Source organism: Podarcis tiliguerta (assembly GCF_965153285.1).
Source record: "Podarcis tiliguerta genome assembly, chromosome: 1".
Lineage (NCBI taxonomy): Eukaryota > Metazoa > Chordata > Lepidosauria > Squamata > Lacertidae > Podarcis > Podarcis tiliguerta.
In genome coordinates this window covers 104,767,560-104,786,988 of record NC_139534.1, presented here as the reverse complement: position 1 = coordinate 104,786,988, position 19,429 = coordinate 104,767,560, and positions in this window count along the sequence as shown.

Genomic DNA, 19,429 nt, shown 5'->3' with positions numbered 1-19,429 from the left:
TGCCTGACGCCAGACATCATAGCATTTGTGGCTTCTGTAAAATCACTCCTTTTGCAAATACCAACATGTGGGGTTGTGCCCCAAAGCAACCAAATATCCAAGCATATCTCATCCACAACGCAGGAGAAGGGAAATGAACACATTAAATGCTAATGAAAAGGTTTTGCCCTAACGGTGGAAGATACTTCAGAACCTATCATTCTCTCTGCTAGGGACACAGGGGTTTAGCAGTCCTAGACCCCCTTGGTCTCCACAGCATGAAATCTCTAAGGTCTGAAATCACTAAAGCCTGAACCCTCTTAAGGGATTGCAAGAAGTTCCGAAGGGACCTCTCAAAATTGGGAATGGGTATTAAAATGTCAAATGTGATGCAACATAAACAAGTGGAACGATATTGCCCCAATCTTTATGTTTCATCAGAGATACGTTTTAAGGGTGCTACACAGTGTTCACCTTCCTTCCACAATAAATAGGGTGTTTAGTGTGTCTTTACCTAGATTCTGGAACTCCTTCACTATTAATTTTAAGCACCTTAAGAGTCTTCTCTTACATATAGCTCGACCATCAATTATTGTCTAGCATTGTCCAGATGTTAAGTATGTTTATATTGTTTTATGAATGTATTAAGTTCACCCCCCTGGATACTTTGCTTATTGTATGGTATATAAACCAAACGAATCAATAAATAGTTTGTTCATTAATGTAAAATGATGCACGATGGGGCAAAAGAAATCCTAATGTCATATATATACTTGTGGGGTCTGACCTGGCGGTGACAGACCTGGAATAGGCCTGTGAAGAGGAATGCTGGGCTGCGCTGCGCTGGGGTCACCCCTTGCCCACCTCCCTCCACACTTGCTGACCATCTGGTGAGTGCATCAAGCAAGGAGTGAGTGAGCGCTGGCTGGGTGGTCATTCAGCAAGGGAGCTGGGGGCACGACAGCAAGGCAAGGCAAGGCCACGCTCCGGGGCCCTGATACCTCTGGTGGCAGGCAGGGAAGGATGGGAAGCTGGGGACGAAGCCCATCAAGAGAGGGATCTTCACGGAAGCCAGCACCTATGTGGGGGCGCTTGGTTCATGCCCCCTCAAAATTGTGTGCCTGGGACCACAGCCCCACACTACACCTCTGGTTTGGGGTGGGGGAACAATCTCATTGTTTTTAAGGTGCTAATGTGCACATAGTGACCTTTCTAGATAAAGGGAACTGATGTTCTTTTTGCCTGGAAGTTGGGTACAAAGCTTTGATTACGAACTACGGACTGCCTTTCCCACATTGCAATGCCAAAGTACTCTGAGCCTCCCTGGTCTAAGGTAGCAATAATTGTATTGTTTTATGTTACTGATTTGATTTATTCTCACACAACCTGTAGTGTTGGACTGTGGGTAGGTGGTGCTTTGATAACTCAAGATCAAAATCATAATGCTAAAGTCAGCTTGGTGTACTGGTTAGAATGCTGGACTAGGACCTGGGAGACCAGGGTTCAAATCCACACTCATGAAATTCAAAACCCCATGAAGCTCACTGGGTGACCTTAGGCCACTCACTGCCTCTTGGCCTAGCTTTCCTCGCAGAAGTGAGAAACCTGGGGCCCTCCAGATGTTGGACTCCTGACACTGGTCAGCCCCAAGCACCATGGCCAAGGAGCAAGGATAATGGGATTTGGGTAGTCCAGCAACATCTGCAGGGCCACAAGTTCCTTATCCCTCCCTGCTCGTGTAAGCCAACAAGCTTTCCTCCTTTTCCTGAACGTGCAGTATGTGTGGGAAAATCTCTCCCAGGAAATTCATAAAGCTGCCACATTATCCTTTTTAAAACCCTTTCTAACAGTTCCTTCTTAAAGATCTTTCATCCCAGAGTGTCTGCTAAATTGCCAAGTAACTATGGATTACCATTCAAAACATCCTCCTTTTGCTTTCACCTAAACAATACATGCTTTTTCTTTCCTACGCTTGTTTAATCTTGCCTTAAACCAACATGATAAGCCCTTTGGGGTACAGATTGTCTCCTCCCATTATGACTGCCGCTATTAACCCCCGAAGATCTCAAAATCTGGGCACGTTCATGAGAGGGAAATCAGTCTATCAGATAGCTTGGAGCTAAGCCATATAGAACTTTGAATTGTGCCTGGAAACAGACTAGTAGCTAGCAGAGCAGTTAGAGCAAGTGAGTCATATGCTCCCTGTAACTATTCCTAGTTAGCAATCTGGCTGCAGCTCTTTGAACCAGTCAACGTTTCTGAGCACTTTTCAAAGGGAGCTCCACGTAGAGTGCTGTGATAGCCTGGGACTCGGGCTCGGACTCGGAACCAGAGGAGTCTCAGTCTGCACCAAATCCTTTGCCTCAGGCATCATCTGAACCAAGTCTGGGGCCTGATCCTGAAGAGTCCCAGTCTGCACAGGTTCCCCTGCAACAAACCCCAGCTGGGCCGAGTCAGGGGCCTGAGCCTGCCCTGGCTCCGGATGCGGGGATTACCTTGTTGCCTTCAGCTGGGCAATCACTTACAGCTGCTCCACTACCGGTTTGGTCAGGGGAGACTGAGGCGGCCCCTGGGTCTAGTAACCCACTGATGTCTCCCGAGCTGCAGAGACTGAGGTCTGAGAGAAGGAGAGACCTGAGTACTCGCAGAAGGAGTGCTCGCCTTTGGGTGAAACACAGAGGTGAGTCGCCAGGGGATCAGGACAGGCCGGACAAAGATAAAAGGCTGTCACACCCCGCCGCAGGTTGCGGGAGCAACATTGCTGTATGCCAGACCCTGCCTGAGATCCTGTACCTGTCCTTGCCTGGTTTCCTGCCTCGTGTGGAACCTACGGATTCTGGACCCCTGAAACCCAGCACAGGTGCATTACACCACTCCAAATAAGATGCAACTGTGGTCAAATCAGACATCTCAAGGAATGGTCACAGCTGGCACACTAGCAAATGCACACCTGGCCACTGCATAGGCCTGGGCATCCATGCTCAGGGCTGAGTCCAGGAGCATTCCCAAAATGCTCCAGGGGGAGCGTTATCCCATCCAGCACAGGCTGAATCCCTATTTCCTGTTCTGCCATCCTACTTCACCAAGAGCACTTCTGTCTTATCTGGATTAAGTTTCAGCTTATTCGCCCTCATCCAGTCCTTTACTGATGACAGACATTGGCTTTTAACCTAGAAAGCTTCCTTGGATTTAGGTGGAAAGGAGAAATAGAGCTGGGTGTCATCATCATACTGGTGACACCAAACCCTGAAATTCTGGACAACCTCTCCCAGCAGTTTCATGTAAATGCTAAATAGCATGGAGGAGAGAACAGAACCCAGAGGGACTCCACAGACCAATGACCAAGGTGTTGAACAGGAGTCTTCCAGCAACAGCTTCTAGGTTTGCCCCTATGAGAATGAATGGAATCATCAGCAACACTAACATCTGACTGGGTTTCCCCAGCCACTCTGGGCAGCGTCCAGCAAAATATAAAAACATAATAAAACATCAAACATTAAAAACTTCCCGATAATGGGTTGCCTTCAGATGTCTTCTAAAAGTTGTGTAGTTCTTTATCTCCTTGACATCAGATGGGAGGGTGTTCCACAGGGAGGGTTCCACCACTGAGAAGTCCCTCTGCCTGGTTCCCTGTAACTTCACTTCTTGCAGTGAGGGAACTGCCAGAAGGCGCTGGACCTCAGTGTCTGGGCTGAATGATGAGGGTGGAGATGCTCCTTCAGGTATACTGGGCCAAGGCCGTTTAGGGCTTTAAAGGTCAGTACCAACACTTCGAATTGTGCTTGGAAACGTACTAGAACCAGTGAGATCCTTTAGGACTGGTGTTATATGGAACTTCTGTGCATCCTATTCTATTTCGTCTTTCTAATGAATACCTACCCTTTCTTATGAAAGCATGGTGCTCTGGACAGTTGCATCAAATCTGGCATCAAGGACAGAGCAGATGTGAATGAATATGCCTGCAAAGCACTTCAGAACACTGACTGCCCATATATGGGATACACAGTAGGGGTTTTCTACTTCCCTTTGCTTTCTGTTGGAGCTGAGATTTTGCTGTAACTCATCAGAATCCTCAAGTAAAGGAGCCCAAAAGAGAAAACAGAAATGTTGGTGTCAGCAGGAAACAGACTTGCTGAGACAATAATAGCATATTAAGGGATCGGATGCAAAAGCAACAGCATAGTTAAAATTAGAAAAAGACCCTAGAATAAAGTCCTCCACTTTGGCATGTGTGTAGCATTAATCATATAAAGAACAGCACAGGTAGGAAACTCTGCCCTCAGCTATCGGGGACAGAAATCAGGGCTTCCAATAGAAAAGGGTGAGATTCCAAGAAGACAAATGGTGGAAAGCATGACTCATGCCAAGGAACAGAGAGTTCGTTCTATCTTGGAGGTGGTCAGAGTGCAGCTTTCAGTCCTTTTGGACTGTACTATAATGACTGGAGGTCATGCCCCTTCTCCCTAGTTTATCTCTCCTTCCCCCTTTAGCCTATCATCCTCTCTTCTCACCCATCCCCATGTTTATCTGACTAAAGTATTAGGACTCTGAAAGATACCTTCCGACATGGTACTATCTGTGACCAACATAAAGGGGGCATAATGAATTTAAAATACTTATTATGTATAACACCAAGTAGGCCTATTCTGTTCAACTTAACATTGCCTTTGTGGCTCCCAGACTTCCTGCACTGGTATCGTCATCTGTTTTCAGACGTTGTTCTAGAATCAGGTTTTTATCCTTGCTGCCACAGAGAAAGCATCAAGGTTGTGCAAAGAACTGAACAGAGGGGTTGCACAGCCAAACCCAGTGCATTCTTCATTCAAGGTTAGCCTTCATTAGGCCAAGTGAGACAACCACCTTAAGCAGCAGATGCTGGGGGGGGCGGGGGCAGAGATCACCTGCTGTCCTTTCCCAGCCCCTTGACTGTTCCCCATTACTGGATGTGTGTGTGTGTTCACACACATGTGCCACACAACCTGCCCTTCATCTTCTTTGGGTGTGGTAGACCACAGTTTCCTGTCACCAGCGTTGAAGTAAGATTCAGTTCAGGTAACTTCTGTACATGGAATAGAGCTTCCCCTCCCCCGCCTTATCCTTCACCTCAAGCAGCAAAACATTTTGAGCCAGCCCTGTCTTCATTTCACCACACTGGTCCTGACCCAAAGACGACGGGAAGCACATGCCCTCCAACATTTCTCCGATGAAAATAGGGACATCCCATTCCATAATGATAATTTTACTATTTATACCCCACACATCTTACTGGGTTGCCCCAGTCCTCTGGGCAACTTCCAACATATATAATAATAAAACATTAAACACTAAACAATTTTTTTTAAATCCCTATACAGGGCTCAGGGATTGGATAACTCCATACCCTCCAACATTTCTCCAACGAAAATAGGGACATCCTAAGGAAAGCAGACATTCTGGGATCAAATCAGAAACAGGGATGGCTTCTCTAAATCAGGGACGTCCCTGGAAAATAGGGACACTTGGTGGGTCTGAAAGTATGGCCTTTTGCCTCGGAAGTATAGAAGCCAAGGCAATGGACTTTTCACTGGGAAGGCATCTATTAGAGCCAAGACTGGACCAAGACTGTATCGCTGCATGATGTGGAACAGGAAACGGCTCTCTCACACTACCGAAGGCCAGCTAATTTATTTTGAAATAGAAAACCCCCCACAGTGCAACAGTAATCAATTAAATAATTAACCATTCACTCCAATTTCATGACACCCAAAATCAGCTGCCTGCAATAACAGGCTTACTCTGCCTAATAGTTGGACCAGCCTCAATTAGAGCTTTAGTACTGTCAATAAATTTCATCTAAGTGAGTTTTATAAGAGTAGCAGGAGGCCACAGCCATCTTAAACACTGAAGGTTACAGTAGCGTATAAGGGACTTGCCGATCAGAAGGTCGGCAGTTCGAATCCCCGCAGCGACGGGGTGAGCTCTCCGGTTGCTCAGTCCCTGTTCCTGCCAACCTAGCAGTTTGAAAGCACATCAAAGTGCAAGTAGATAAATAAGTACCGCTCTGGCGGGAAGGTAACGGCATTTCCATGCGCTGCTCTGGTTCGCCAGAAGCGGCTTAGTCATGCTGACCACGACCCGGAAGCTGTACACCGGCTCCCTCGGCCAATAAAGCGAGATGAGCGCAGCAACCTCAGAGGCAGCCACGACTGGACCTAATGGTCAGGGGTCCCTTTACCTTTACCTTTACAATAGCTTATGGTAGGGTTGCTATATTTCAAAAAGTGAAAATCCGGACACAAAAGTTGTTGAGGCCCCCCCCCCCCACGTTTTTTTTCTCTCTCTCTTTGGTAACAACAGTAAAGTAATACTGCTTAAAAAAATGCTTTAGGGCACTAGTTGTGGCTACTAGTAGGTTGGACATATGCATAAGCAGGCAGTATACATCTGACATCCGTTAATAGGCATCATCTATGCCAGGTGTGGAGAAGCTTTGGCCTTCCCGGTGACCTCCAAAGAAGGAGACTCCACCACACTCCTTGGCAGCAAATTCCACTGTCAAACAGCTCTTACTGTCAGGAAGTTCTTCCTAATGTTAAGGTATGTCGTGCAGGCAACCCTCGGGTGCACTTCTTCACATTTTCATTTTGCTTGGTTTTTCTGGACTTTTCACTCAGTGACCCTCTGTACCTCTTTATTCATTTCTCGCCCATGCAAAATTCCTTGTCTCTGGACTGTGGCTTGCTCTTCTGGTCGGGTTAATATCCAACAGTAATGCTGAATGTGTGCAAATGCACCTTGCCCTCTTCACAAACAAAGTGCTAACTGATATACATTTAACTGCATTCAGGATCACAGTCAAAAAACATATCTAGATGGTGATTCTCCCCTGCCACCACCACCAGGGGTGGAAAAGCAACATGGATTTCAAGATTTAGCACACAAATATTGTTCTTCTATATTTCATTCTGCACGGCAGTGCACATTTCTCCAACAAGACAGAGCAGTGCACTTGTAGGATTTTGTCATCAGAAAGAAGTCTCGCACTACTCCCATGTTCCTTTCCCTATGTACAAGAAAATCATCATCAACAACAAATAATAATAATAATTAATATTTTTTAAGTTGCTGTGTGCTCATCCAAACCAGCAATGAGGCATGGAGAGCATTTGAGCAAATAAGTGTGTATGTGTACATGTCATTTTGAGTGCATGTACTTCTTCCATTTTTAAAATATTTACATATTTGAAGTTATACAAGCTGCCATAGGGTGGGGAGAAAGCAAATATGCAGAGAGCATGCCAAGAGTCATGGCACTGCCCCAGTTGGAGGCGAAAGCAACAGAACAATTTTAATTACTTATGGCATGTGCCTTAAAACTTTTTCACCTCTGTGAAGGATCAGAGAATGTTATGCTGTTCATTAATGCCCACAAACCCTCCAAGGCACTCTGATAGAAAGTGCTAATCAGAGGCAAAGTATTTATTACAAATTCACATGTTTATAGCTGTGTCTCACTTAATTTTTAAAACATTAAACAAGACTTGGGCTTAGTTCTCAAAGCTAGTCATTATCACGTTTCTCAGAATGTGTGAAATTGCCTTAAGGGCATAACAGCTATCAAAGCAACCCTTAATTAAACTACACTTATGGCACAATTGAGAATGCACGGGACTAAATTAATATTAAAAAGTGGCTACTGCATGAGGCAACAAGCATCCCAGAAACAATAAATTATGAGGCAAATACAGACAAAAGTACTTGTGTTAAGCTGGCTGTATGTGGAAAGTAGTTTGGGAAAGGGCTTTGACAGGGACTCAGGCTATGTGCACATTAGCACCTTGAAACACAGCAAAATCATCCCCCCAATTTCATTTAAAGTTGTTTCTTTATGTTGCTTTTCACACCACAGAGAGGGAAAGGATGTTTTCACCAGATACTCATCAACTAGTCTGTTTCCCTGCACTAAACTCCAATTCACTAGTCATCCATGCATGCACAACAGCTGGATGAAATGTATACATCTCAACTCAACTATGTCTTCCATTTCCTAATTAGATGGAAGCTCACTTGAAGGAAAGCACATAAAACAGAACAGAGGCGCCAGCCTCTCCAGAAGATTGTGGTGCCCCCACACAATGTCATACGATGTCCTGATGTTGTGCAAATGAAATCCTTTGAATATTGAGGGGGCCCAGCCCCCTAAAAAATATATATATATTCAGGGGGCTGAAAGTGCATTGGTCCCTAGAAGTTGGCACCTATGAAACATCATCCCTGGCCATTGGCTGATGGAAGCTGTTAAGATTCCTCACACTTGCTGTATAGCAACCTTCGTTTCTCTGTCTCTCTCCTTGCCCCATTCAATTACCTCATTTCCTCTTTTTGTAGGCTCCAACATTCCCAGGGGATTACATTTCTTCTAATTGAACAATCACAACACACACATGCTTTGTCATGAGATACATGTTCTCTGTCATTCTCAGGACACTCTCCCTCCTATTTTGTACCTATAATTGCTGTCAGCATCAATGCTAAAAATAGTGTGTGAACTGCTCAGCACACAGTATTTCTGAGCCACGTGAACACCATGATCTCAAGGGAGAAACTACCTTGGCCACAATCCAACGGAGTTCACTGTCCTAGAGATGAGATCAATAGTCTTAAGTGTGTTTAACTCTTTGTTGGACTGTGGCTCTTCTTTTGGGAGGGGGGCACAGCTATAGGCTTCCCTATAGCTATAATAAGCTATCTGGAAATTACAAAGTATATACTGTGTGAAAAAGAATTAAAGCTCATTTGAGCTTTCCGACATATTACAACTTCATTTTAGAGTTAGGGTTGAGTAATTTTCAGTGCTTGTAACGGATACATATCATATTTAATAAAAAAAATTATATTGATTATGCATACAGCCTTGTATGTATAATACACTTTTTGAGTGTGTTTCGCAGAAGTCCTAACTGAGCATGAAAAATGAACAGCTTCAACTGAAATAAACGGTAAATAGGGAATAGCTACACAGACAAAATCATTCCAGGAGAAAATATGGAGAACTATTTTATTATACCCTGATCCATAACACATTTCTTGTCATTAACCAGGGGGTGCCAACTTAATAAAATATTGGGGGGGGGGGGCTCGGGTAAACCCCACCCCCCATAATCGATCACATTATACAATGCATACGCATTATTTGAGTGGCAATGCCCATCAACTTTGGGGGGCCCTTGCCCTCTCAAATATACTACTGTACTGGTGTGGTGAAGACCCCTCGGTCCCTAGGAGTTGGCTCCTATGCCATTAACAGAGACCAATGTTCAAATTTCTGAATAACCTTGGGCCATTCAGTATCACTTAGCTTAACCCACCTCACAGATCAAATGGGGAAAGCCCATGTATTCTGCCCTAAGCTCCTTGGAGAAAAGATGGGATACAGATAAATTGATATCAGTGGGACTTACTTCTATGTTAGGTACTTCATACTGAGAAATGTAAATGATTTCAATTCCTTCTAGATGACAGAAGTTTTCAAGGTCTCCTAATGCTGAAAGTCTCGTGCCCAGAGACAGAGGTGTTGGCTTCCACAAAGTAATTAACCATTAGGTGTGCATCCAAGAGGAATATACCACTTCCCGTCTCACACCTGTATGGCTAACAGGGAATTAATTATGTGTTATTAGGTTATGTAACCCATGCCAACGTGCACAGAAACAATCTCCCTCACTTAAGTTCTCGTCTTAGGGATATTGTCACCAGACTACATTAACAAGGGAGTTTACCTTTAACTAGCAAGTAGATATGTAACCGGAGTAGAAATGCAAAGGAAGCGTGGGTGGGTGCTGTAGGCAACTGCAACCCACAAATTGATGACAGAGGCATTTATTTATTTATTTATTTATTTATTTATTTATTTAATAGTTTTATATCCCACACCTTCCTCCAAAGGTGCCCAGAGCGGAAAATGTGTCAACACTAATACGGCTAGCACTTCTAAAAATAATTTAAAATACAGGGGTCAGCAAACTTTTTCAGCAGGGGGCTGATCCACTGTCCCTCAGACCTTGTGGGAGGGCAGACTATATTTTTTGGGGGGAATGAACAAATTCCTATGCCCCATAAATAACCCAGAGATGCATTTTAAATAAAAGCATACATTCTAGTCATGTAAAAACACCAGGCAGGCCTTACAAATAAACCAGAGATGCATTTTAAATGCCGTAAAAGGATACATTCTACTCATGTAAAAACACACTGATTCCTGGACCATCTGCAGGCCAGATTTAGAAGGTGATTGGGCCAGATCCGGCCCCCAGGCCTTAGTTTGCCTACCCATGATTCAAAACAACCTTCCAAAAATTAGTTAAAAAACAACCTCTGAAAATCAGTTTAAAACTTCTGAAATATCCATGTGCTCATGGATGCAATCATGAGTTCAATATGTAGCAACTGGCAAGGTTTCTGAGCCTCTCTCAAGCATGTTTTTAAACATTAAGAACCCACACAAAAAGTTTGTAAATAAAAATAAATAACAAGAATGTAGCCATGCTTTATTGTGTTCATTAAGGATTCAGAGTAGAGACCAGGTTTCTTTCCCTCGCAGGGTGTTATATTGATACGTATAGCAAAGCTTAAGGACACTGCATTTTATTGCCTGTTACTGCAGCTGTGAACGCTTGCTGTACTTATGTTTTATGTATTGTGCATCTTGCATAAAAATGTAAGAGTGAACCTCTGGCATTCAAAGGCGTTCTGGCCATTGTTTATATTTTTATGCATCACCCATAAGTACGTACCTACCCCTGAGTGGATACACCTATCTGACGAAGCCGGTTGTAGTCCACAAGTGCTTATGCCACAATGAATCTTTTATAAATTTACACTCCCAGATTAGTGGGAAATTCAGAAGAACTTTCTTCTGAGTGGGCATTTAGGGTTGTACTGTTCATCTTTAAGGAGAAACAAGACCCTCCTTGGTAACATTTAAACAACCTCTCAATATCTTGACTATTCAAGTCGATTTATAAATGCTGCCCAAGCATGATGGAACTTGGACAAGAGCCCTTTTTAAAAAAGTAACACACACTCTAAGAAATATAATTTCAAGTTATGGGCACTGAAGAACTGCATTTACTACATTAAGTAGAGAACTTGCCAGAAGCAGCCTGTCCCATTATGCCACCTGAGGCAAAATAGGAAAGTGCTGCCCCTGGTGCAGCCATATTTACAGTTTCTAGGTTTATTTTTATTATTTATATTACATACATACATATATGGAGACCTATTTAAAGATCTCTCTGGAAGTCATTCATCTGGTGGCAGGGGGCTCCCGCGACGGCACCCTTTGGATTCTGCCAACCTAGACAGCTGCCTCAGTCCACCTCACAGCCCTTGGAAACCACCTGCATTTCATAGCACCGCAGCTCCAAAATGTGGGCCTGTTGTTGAAGAATACTGCTTGCTCCCAAAGACCTCAGTGGTGCACAGTGCTTTTTATTTCTGGGGGTACTCAGTATGCAGTACCGACACCTTCTTCAGATGTTAAAAGTGTGGCACTTAAGGTAACAACTTCATGGTGAGTGCCAGCACCTTTTTTTCTAAACAAGAAAGAAAGAAGAGCACTGGTGGCACATGGCTGCCAACTTAAAATGAAGTGAGGGAGCAGGTAAGCCCCCAACCCACGTAATTGATCGCAAGATGCAGGGCACCTGAACTACTTGAATGGCATTGCCCATCAATTAGGGTGGGGGAGCCACATCAAATATTTTATTCATAAACAGCTTATAAGAAGTAAATAAGGATGCCAGAAACAGGATAAAGGAAGTCTTTTATTTGGTTGTTTGTATTGTTGTATATTATGCTTGTTGCTCGTTATGTTTGTGTCTGATGGGGGTGGATTTCTGTGTTGGGGATGGGGGGTTTGTGTTATGTTGTAAATAAAATTTCCAATAAAAGTAAAAAATATATATTTTATGGGGCGGGCGCGAAGGGACCTCAGCCCCTACGAGTTGTTTCGTATGTCGGCGAGTTAGCACACTGATCAGGGAGGGAGACACCCTTTTGTTGGAAGGCTTTACCTATTTGCTTTTAACACATCCAAAACCCTAATCCCTGCGTCAAAGCCGAGCAAACCCTCCCCTTTCCTGGACTCAATAAAGCACTTCTGCTTATGTCTGAATCTCCACTGCGCTGGTTCTAGCAAACGCGAGGCTTTGCCTGCAAGGCTATAACGGGGACTCTCTTAATCGGGGGAGGCCGGCAGAGCTCGCCTAGCTCTGGCGCGCCGCCGCTCCTCCGTTACCAGCGCAACAACGCGTTCCATTCTGGAACCTTCCCGAAACAGGAGCGAGCAACTCGCGCCCTCGTAGAGCAGCGGGAGGGAGGAGGAGGACAGGCAGAGGAACGTGCCTCCACTTCCATATATGGTCGCGGCCGGAAGACACTCCGTCACGCCGTCGGCTCGCAGCGTCTCTGCGGGCTCCCCGACGTCACGGCGCTGACGTGCTTCGCGAAGCGCCCTAGAAACCAAACAGTAAACAAGAGCGGGGCGCCTTAGGAACTGGGGCAGAGGGCTGGAGTGGGAGTCGGAGAAACCCGCTGCGGCTGCGGAGGGCGGAGGCGGGGCGCGCGAGGCCGGGGTCAAGCGGAGTGCCTATCAATCGCTGTTCTTTTTTAAGCCCGGCTTGGAATTCCCTTTTGTTTTGTTTTGCTTTGCTTTGTCTCTTCCGTTCTTGGAACTTGCGGGGAGCTCGGGAAATGGCTTCGCGAGGGCCCTCCCCACCCCCGGCTCTGGATCAAAGGGGCAAGGGATCTCCCGGCCACCTTCCTGTCACAATTTCAGCGTCTGGGTTTTGCTTGCAATCGCTTCCCAGCTGTAAGAGCAGGGCAGGCCCGAGAAACATCCTGGACCACTGCTCTTCCCATGTTCCGTCTTCCGCCGAAAGGCTGCTTTGCTGGTCCGGCGAAGCATGAGCAACGAAGAATCTTGTGGCACCGGCTTAAAGATTAACATATTTATTATGGCGCAAGTTTTCATGGACCACAGTCCGCTTCGTATGAACTGTATGAACTGTAATCCTGAATTGGCAAGCATACATACAGGGTGGGGGGTGTAGATAGAGGAGTGAGTTCAGAGGAAAATGAAATACAAATAGAACAGTGAGGATTACCTGGAACCAACTACTGTATTTGTAACTATCTGTAGCTATTTTTGCTTTCAGGTGATCATTGCTATCTGTTCTTTGTGCGATTCATGTTGCTACAAACCACTCATTAGAAAATGCTTTTCAGGCCTCCCTCCCCAGCTTATAAAGAAAAAGAGAAGCCTTCAAAATGCCCCATATGCCCCCGCCATAAAAATCAAGGTATCTCAGATACGTTGGAGGCAGTCATATGACAGCAGTGAAACTTCTTATAAATAAGGCTATTTTGTGAGTGTGATAGGTGGTTACCAACCCCTGATGCTTTCAGGATCCACGCCATCTGGATACTGTGCAATAAGCAACGATGCAATCCCACTTGTATACCACAAACCATTGTTCCTCTTTGCCTTGGACAGAATTCTGCAAGCTAATACTCCCTGTCAGGAACCAGACTGTAGAAAGCTGTCTTCTCTCATTATTCAGCATCATGTGCAAGTGAAACCTGATTTTAATGCAACTGCATCTGGATTTGTACCCATAGTACAGTTTCTCTCCCATGAGAAAAATTATATCCCTTTTTAGCCACCTAAAGTGGCTATACCAACAAATATGCCTGTAGATTTATGCTAAACTTGTCAAAAAGAATTATTTACTAATACATGCCTTCCAGAAAACAATGCTCATAAAATATGAGCATACTTTTAAATTAATATTTTATTATATGTATTATGTAATTATATTTTAAAACCTAACTAATAAATAATGCACCATTTTTATTGATCAGGTTGCTTGTCTTGTTCCTCTTGTTTCTGAATTATTTTATTTAAATGTTTTAGATAATTTCATATGTATATATTTTGAAGAGCTGGGACTGTCCTGGAAACACTTAAAACACAGCGTGAAATGTGTGAGATAAAATAAACAAATAATGGCTTTTTAAAAACCTCATGGGTTCCTTCTTTTTCATTGCTTAGTATGTTTAAGCTTAAGAGGAAATCCACTAGGTGGAGGAGGAAGAGCCATTATACACAAAAACAGTCCCAAGAAAGATGGGCAAATCTAGTAATTTTCTTTGCTTAGCAGATGCAGTTTTCTCTTATCCTTCACAATAGACAAAGATCCATTAACCTGTCCTGGGCATTTTGGAGATACCTTCAGCTTCCAATGTTTTAATTGGTCATTTAGAAATAGATAGGTCTAACCCAGCTGCAATTATTGTTCCATGTCAAGTTCCTAAATTGTTTGAAATACTTCAAAAGCCATTCTTTCAAGCAAAATACACATTTAGCACATTCGAGGAATGGAAAGGTTGCTGTCAGAAAAGCAAAACCACATGATAGTTCCATAATACATATGTCAATGATGCTTGACTGGCCCTGCATCTCCAACAAGAGTTCGCACCCATAAGCTTTCTATACCAAAGCCTCATTACATAGAATATTTTTTCCCTTTTCTTCCCCACACTACCTTTTTATTGCATGTATGCTGCATATCCTATGGTGCAACTCTAAGCATGTTCATTCATCCTCCTGTGTTAAATAGCATTTACTTCCTAGTAAGAGTGTTTAGGATTATAGCCTGATATGTAAAGTAGAAGGTGCGACAGTTAATTTGACAGGGTTCAATTAAGCATGCTCCTAAGTGAATGTGAATGGGATTATAACCCTGGGAAGACAGATCACAATGTAAGGCATCCTATGAAATCTGTAAGGTCTCTGCACCAAAAGAATATAATTATAAAACTGGAAACAATTCAGTCTATCATGCACAGATACATTTGCAGTTATATTTAGAAAGCAGTATAACTGAGTATTACTCATAATAGTAATATTTCTTCTGAAATATTGAGATGTGAGAGATATTAGACACAGTATAATACTGTATTGGGGGAATATCAGCAATGCTTTCTAAATGAAGCTGCACATGGATTATTTGGATAATGCACTATAAGGCTGATATGCCAAAGAATGTAGAAACTGTCTTTTTAAAAATATTTTTATATAATTTATAAGGATATTCTTCATGGGATTTTCATAAGGTCATGTTTCATTTTAATACATTTATTTGAATGGGAACTCTATTATGCCCTCATTTCTCATTGTTAAATTATATGTGGTTACACTATTTTCTTACATTTTGTGCCACTAAAAGATATTGAAAAATATAATCTAGAAAATTAGCTTTTCAAGGTCCAAGATAAAATTCCATGACAGGAAAATTGCTTCCAGCTCTATTCAGCTTTTCTGTGTGATTTAGATAAGTGATCATTTTATTAACCAATGTTTGGACTGTGTAGTTATACTCTCAGAAGTAGAATAAACATGAATGCTACCGTAGTACCTTGATGGGACAAAGGGTATGGTTGTTGGATCAAAGCTAGATATATTTCATTGATTTTCCTGCTTGCAATCCTTGTGACTACTATGTTTTAGGGAAACATAGCAGAGTCACAAGGATTGCAAGCAGGAACATCAATGAAACATGCCTTTCTTTGATCCAATAACCATATCTTTTGTCCTATGCAAAATACATAGCTACTTTTACAGGTTCACTTGAAAGAGTATTTCTATTCTCAGTATAAAAATACCAAGATATGCAGTTATCCTTGATAGTCTGGACAGAATATTTCCCAGTGTTGCACTTGTGTTATGGAGAAGTTGCAAAGAAATAAGCAGGTTCAAATGCTTAGAGTACAAGGGGCATGTGATTATTAAATTATTATTCTATATGATTATTGTAAAATACATACTATTCTCACTCAGCCCACAACCTCTGTTGCAATGATCATAGTTTATTAGATGCATCTGCTCTGAGGAGAGCATTTTTCCAACTTTCTCTCCCCAGGCCAGGAAAAGACTTGTTCTCAGTTCTACCCAAATGTAGTTATCCAGATAACATCTCTTGTCATTTCTTCTGTATGCATCTATAATTTCTCACTCCCTGCCAGTTTGGAAGCAAAATTAACAATGGTTTTGTCGTGTTACTTAAATGTAATCATTGGTACTTTTCACTGGTATTCATTGGTATTTTGCTGGTGCTACAAATATTAATATCAGTCTACAATATCAATATTTCCATCATACTATTTTTTAGCACTTTGCTCTAAAATATATTATTGGTACTCAGCTCTTTGTACAAACTAAGCATGTAGTCAGACCTTTAAAAGAGTTTTGCAGCACCACCAATTTCCACAGGCAAAGAGGTAATTTTCTGAGTGTTCTTAGAAAGCGGTTTTCTTTTTTGCTGTTGGAGAAACCGTCGCCTACCAGAACGGAAACAGCAGTTTTATCTGCACTCAAATATTACTTCTTTGGGCAAGGGGTTACCATGAGGAACCTTAAGCTTGGGGGGGCAGATGCATCTCTCTGGGCCACTGGGTCCAGCCTTCAGGATTGTGCCCTGCCCACCGCTCTCACCAGTTTACACCTGCCATTGGCTTTGCCCTCACCCTCCTCAAGTGCTTTTGCCTGACGGGAATGTATTTTCTGAACTGTGATAATGCATCACGCTTGCGTGGATGGAGAGATGTGGGTGTATATGTCTCTGACTTTTGCATAGCTGGAGTGCAGCCTGCTGTACAAGAATAAGAGTCCACCCACTGTTGCTCCATTCACTTTTGCCACTGCCTCCACCCTCCATTGGCATGCGGATCCCAGAGCAGGCTGCCCAGGAAGGAGTGCAGCCCTCAGGCTCAAAAAGGTTCCCCACCCTAATTGTTTTAATTTATTTATTTTATCTTGAGATACCATTTAGTACCACAGCTTCTAAGCGGTGTAGAAAAGGGATACAGCATAAAATCAATGAAGATGAAGTATCATTTTTAAAAAGCTTGCTTGAAATGCCTTCCGATTATTATTATTAAAATCTTCACGGAGCACTGGAAGTTCCTCAGAAAACTGAACCTGTCGGATATCAGCTGGGAGGTAGTTCCACAGAACTGGAGCCACAATCCTGAAGGCGTAGTTCCTGGTGGTTATGTCAAGTGTCTTGAGTCATGGGAAATAACTGACTCCCTCCAAAACCTTAGCGATTGGGAGATAAGGCATCAAGCAGTCCTTAAGATATCCTGGACACAAGTTGTTAAGGGCCTTGAAAATCTGTATAACTTTTAACCTGGCCCAGTATACGGGTGCAAGCTTCCAGAATCTTTGATGTGTACACAAAATTATTTTCCCTATTCATTTTCAGGGACAGCTCTAAGCATATATCCCTCTGGAAATAATAGGAAAACATCAGAGTTCCTGTACTACACAGGAAGCTCTCTTAGGCCAGAGACTATTTATCAAGAGACTAGATGTTCATCCATCCCAGTTGTTACCGAGTTCATTCCCTGGCACCCCCAAATCCCAAGTGATGTGACAGAGTCTCTGTCTAAGGCTCTGGAGAGCTGCTGTCTGATCCAACTTCTCTGACTAGCAGCAGTATTAGGGAGAGACTTTGTCACATCACTTGCAACCAAATATTTCAAGCTGCAGATGCCATGGAATTGTTTGATAGTAGAGTACATGTATCACATTGACTTTCTTCACATAGTATGTGCTCTGTCCACTGAGCTATATGGTTTCCCCCCATAATGGTAATATCAAAGCAAATTATAAATATGTGACTTTCATTTAGTATTTTTGTGGTTAGGGTACCAGATTTCATTTTGCATATGATTTGTCAACTATTAGCATGCTGTTAGATCTAGCTCTACATACACGTTACTGGGTCTGTCATGTTTCCTTAATCTTTTTCAAGTATCTGTTCTAGAGAATATGCACTGTATCACTAAAAACACCTTTTCTAGAGCCTTAATGTGTACCATCAGCTGTCAACTTTGAACTCTTTTAGATGTGGGATGAAACTTGCTCATCTTCACATCATGTGAGACCCAATTTATCTTACTTGTGATACAACACACAGCAAACTCTATGTACACCTATTATGTAATGCAGTACATACGTATGTGAGTAGTAATTGTGACGACTGTGTGTACAGCAGTTTCTCTCCATGCCAAAAGCAGAGTTGTAGTCACGGTATCAGGCTAGGAAGTACCAGCTGACACAGTGGGTTAGCATTACAGTTGCAGGTGTCGATTGTGCTGTCTGCCATATCAGCCTCTTTAAACAGGAAGCTATGAGCCCAGTCCTTTGTTGGGCCTGGGGTAAATTCAGTGAGCATGCCTCACATCCACAGGGATCATGTGTCTGAAAGCAATGTTGGCCACAAAAGAGCTTTTGCCACAAATATGCAAGGAAGACCTACTCAGTATAGCATTCCTGTTCAGAACAAGAGACAGCCAGCAATGCCCTTCCCCAGGATATTCCATTCCATGCTGCCCTCTCATGCCCCATTTTCTTTTCCAGTCACCTTCTATAGACATTCTACTGGGTTGCTTGGAAGGGCACCTTACAAAGGTTATTTAGAACAAAGTGTATTTCTGCAAAGCTTGTGGCTTTCCCCCCAAGCATGCTGCTACTTCTTAATAGAAGCCCTGCTCTATCAGGCCAATGGCCTAACATCCTGTTCTCACAGCAGCCAACTAGATGCATTGGGGTCCTGTTTTCAGGCTTCCCATAGGCTAGAGCACTCTTCTGCTGCTGTTTCAAGCAACTGACTCCCCTCTTGTTTCTCAATGGTTCCATTTATTTTGGTATTCACCACCAGCATCCCTTGTTTGAGGGACTGAACACGGTGGGGTTGAGATACAAGTAGTGAAGTTTTAGGTGGCATGTTAACTTTAAACTGATTATTGGGCTGATGCAACTGTTCTGTCCAAAACAGCACTCAACTATCCCTTTTGTGGTAGGCACCTGAACAAAACTCAATAATACATAATTTCACCTTTCCGCAACAAGCAACAGAAGAAAGCTTTTCTCATGTGTTTGTGTGTGATGAAGAACATGAGGCAGAGGAAAATGAAACATTGCAGAGATGTAGGAAACAATGAAGATAAAAGAACAAAGTCAGATATACTCAGGGAGAAGGAAACAGGAAGTCTGATGTGATGAAAGAGCAATTATCAGAATAGAAATAATCACAAGCCTAAAGGAAGTGTAATTTCTCCACCGTATGATTGAGATATTTCACTGCCTCCAATTCCCGATAATTGAACCCATGTTCCTTTTCAAGAGTGCACCTGAAATGTATAGAAACTTTGTATGAGGTGGCAAGCCTATGCACATTTACCTAGGAGCAAGTCCAATTCAACAAAGAGGATTTACTTCCTAGTAAATGTGGGTGTTAAAATTTTGTGTATGCCTATACTAGTGTGCTGAACAACAATGTGTGTTTAAACAAAGGATTATGCTAGTCCCATTTACCAGCATCTAACCCCTTCCAGCAAACCA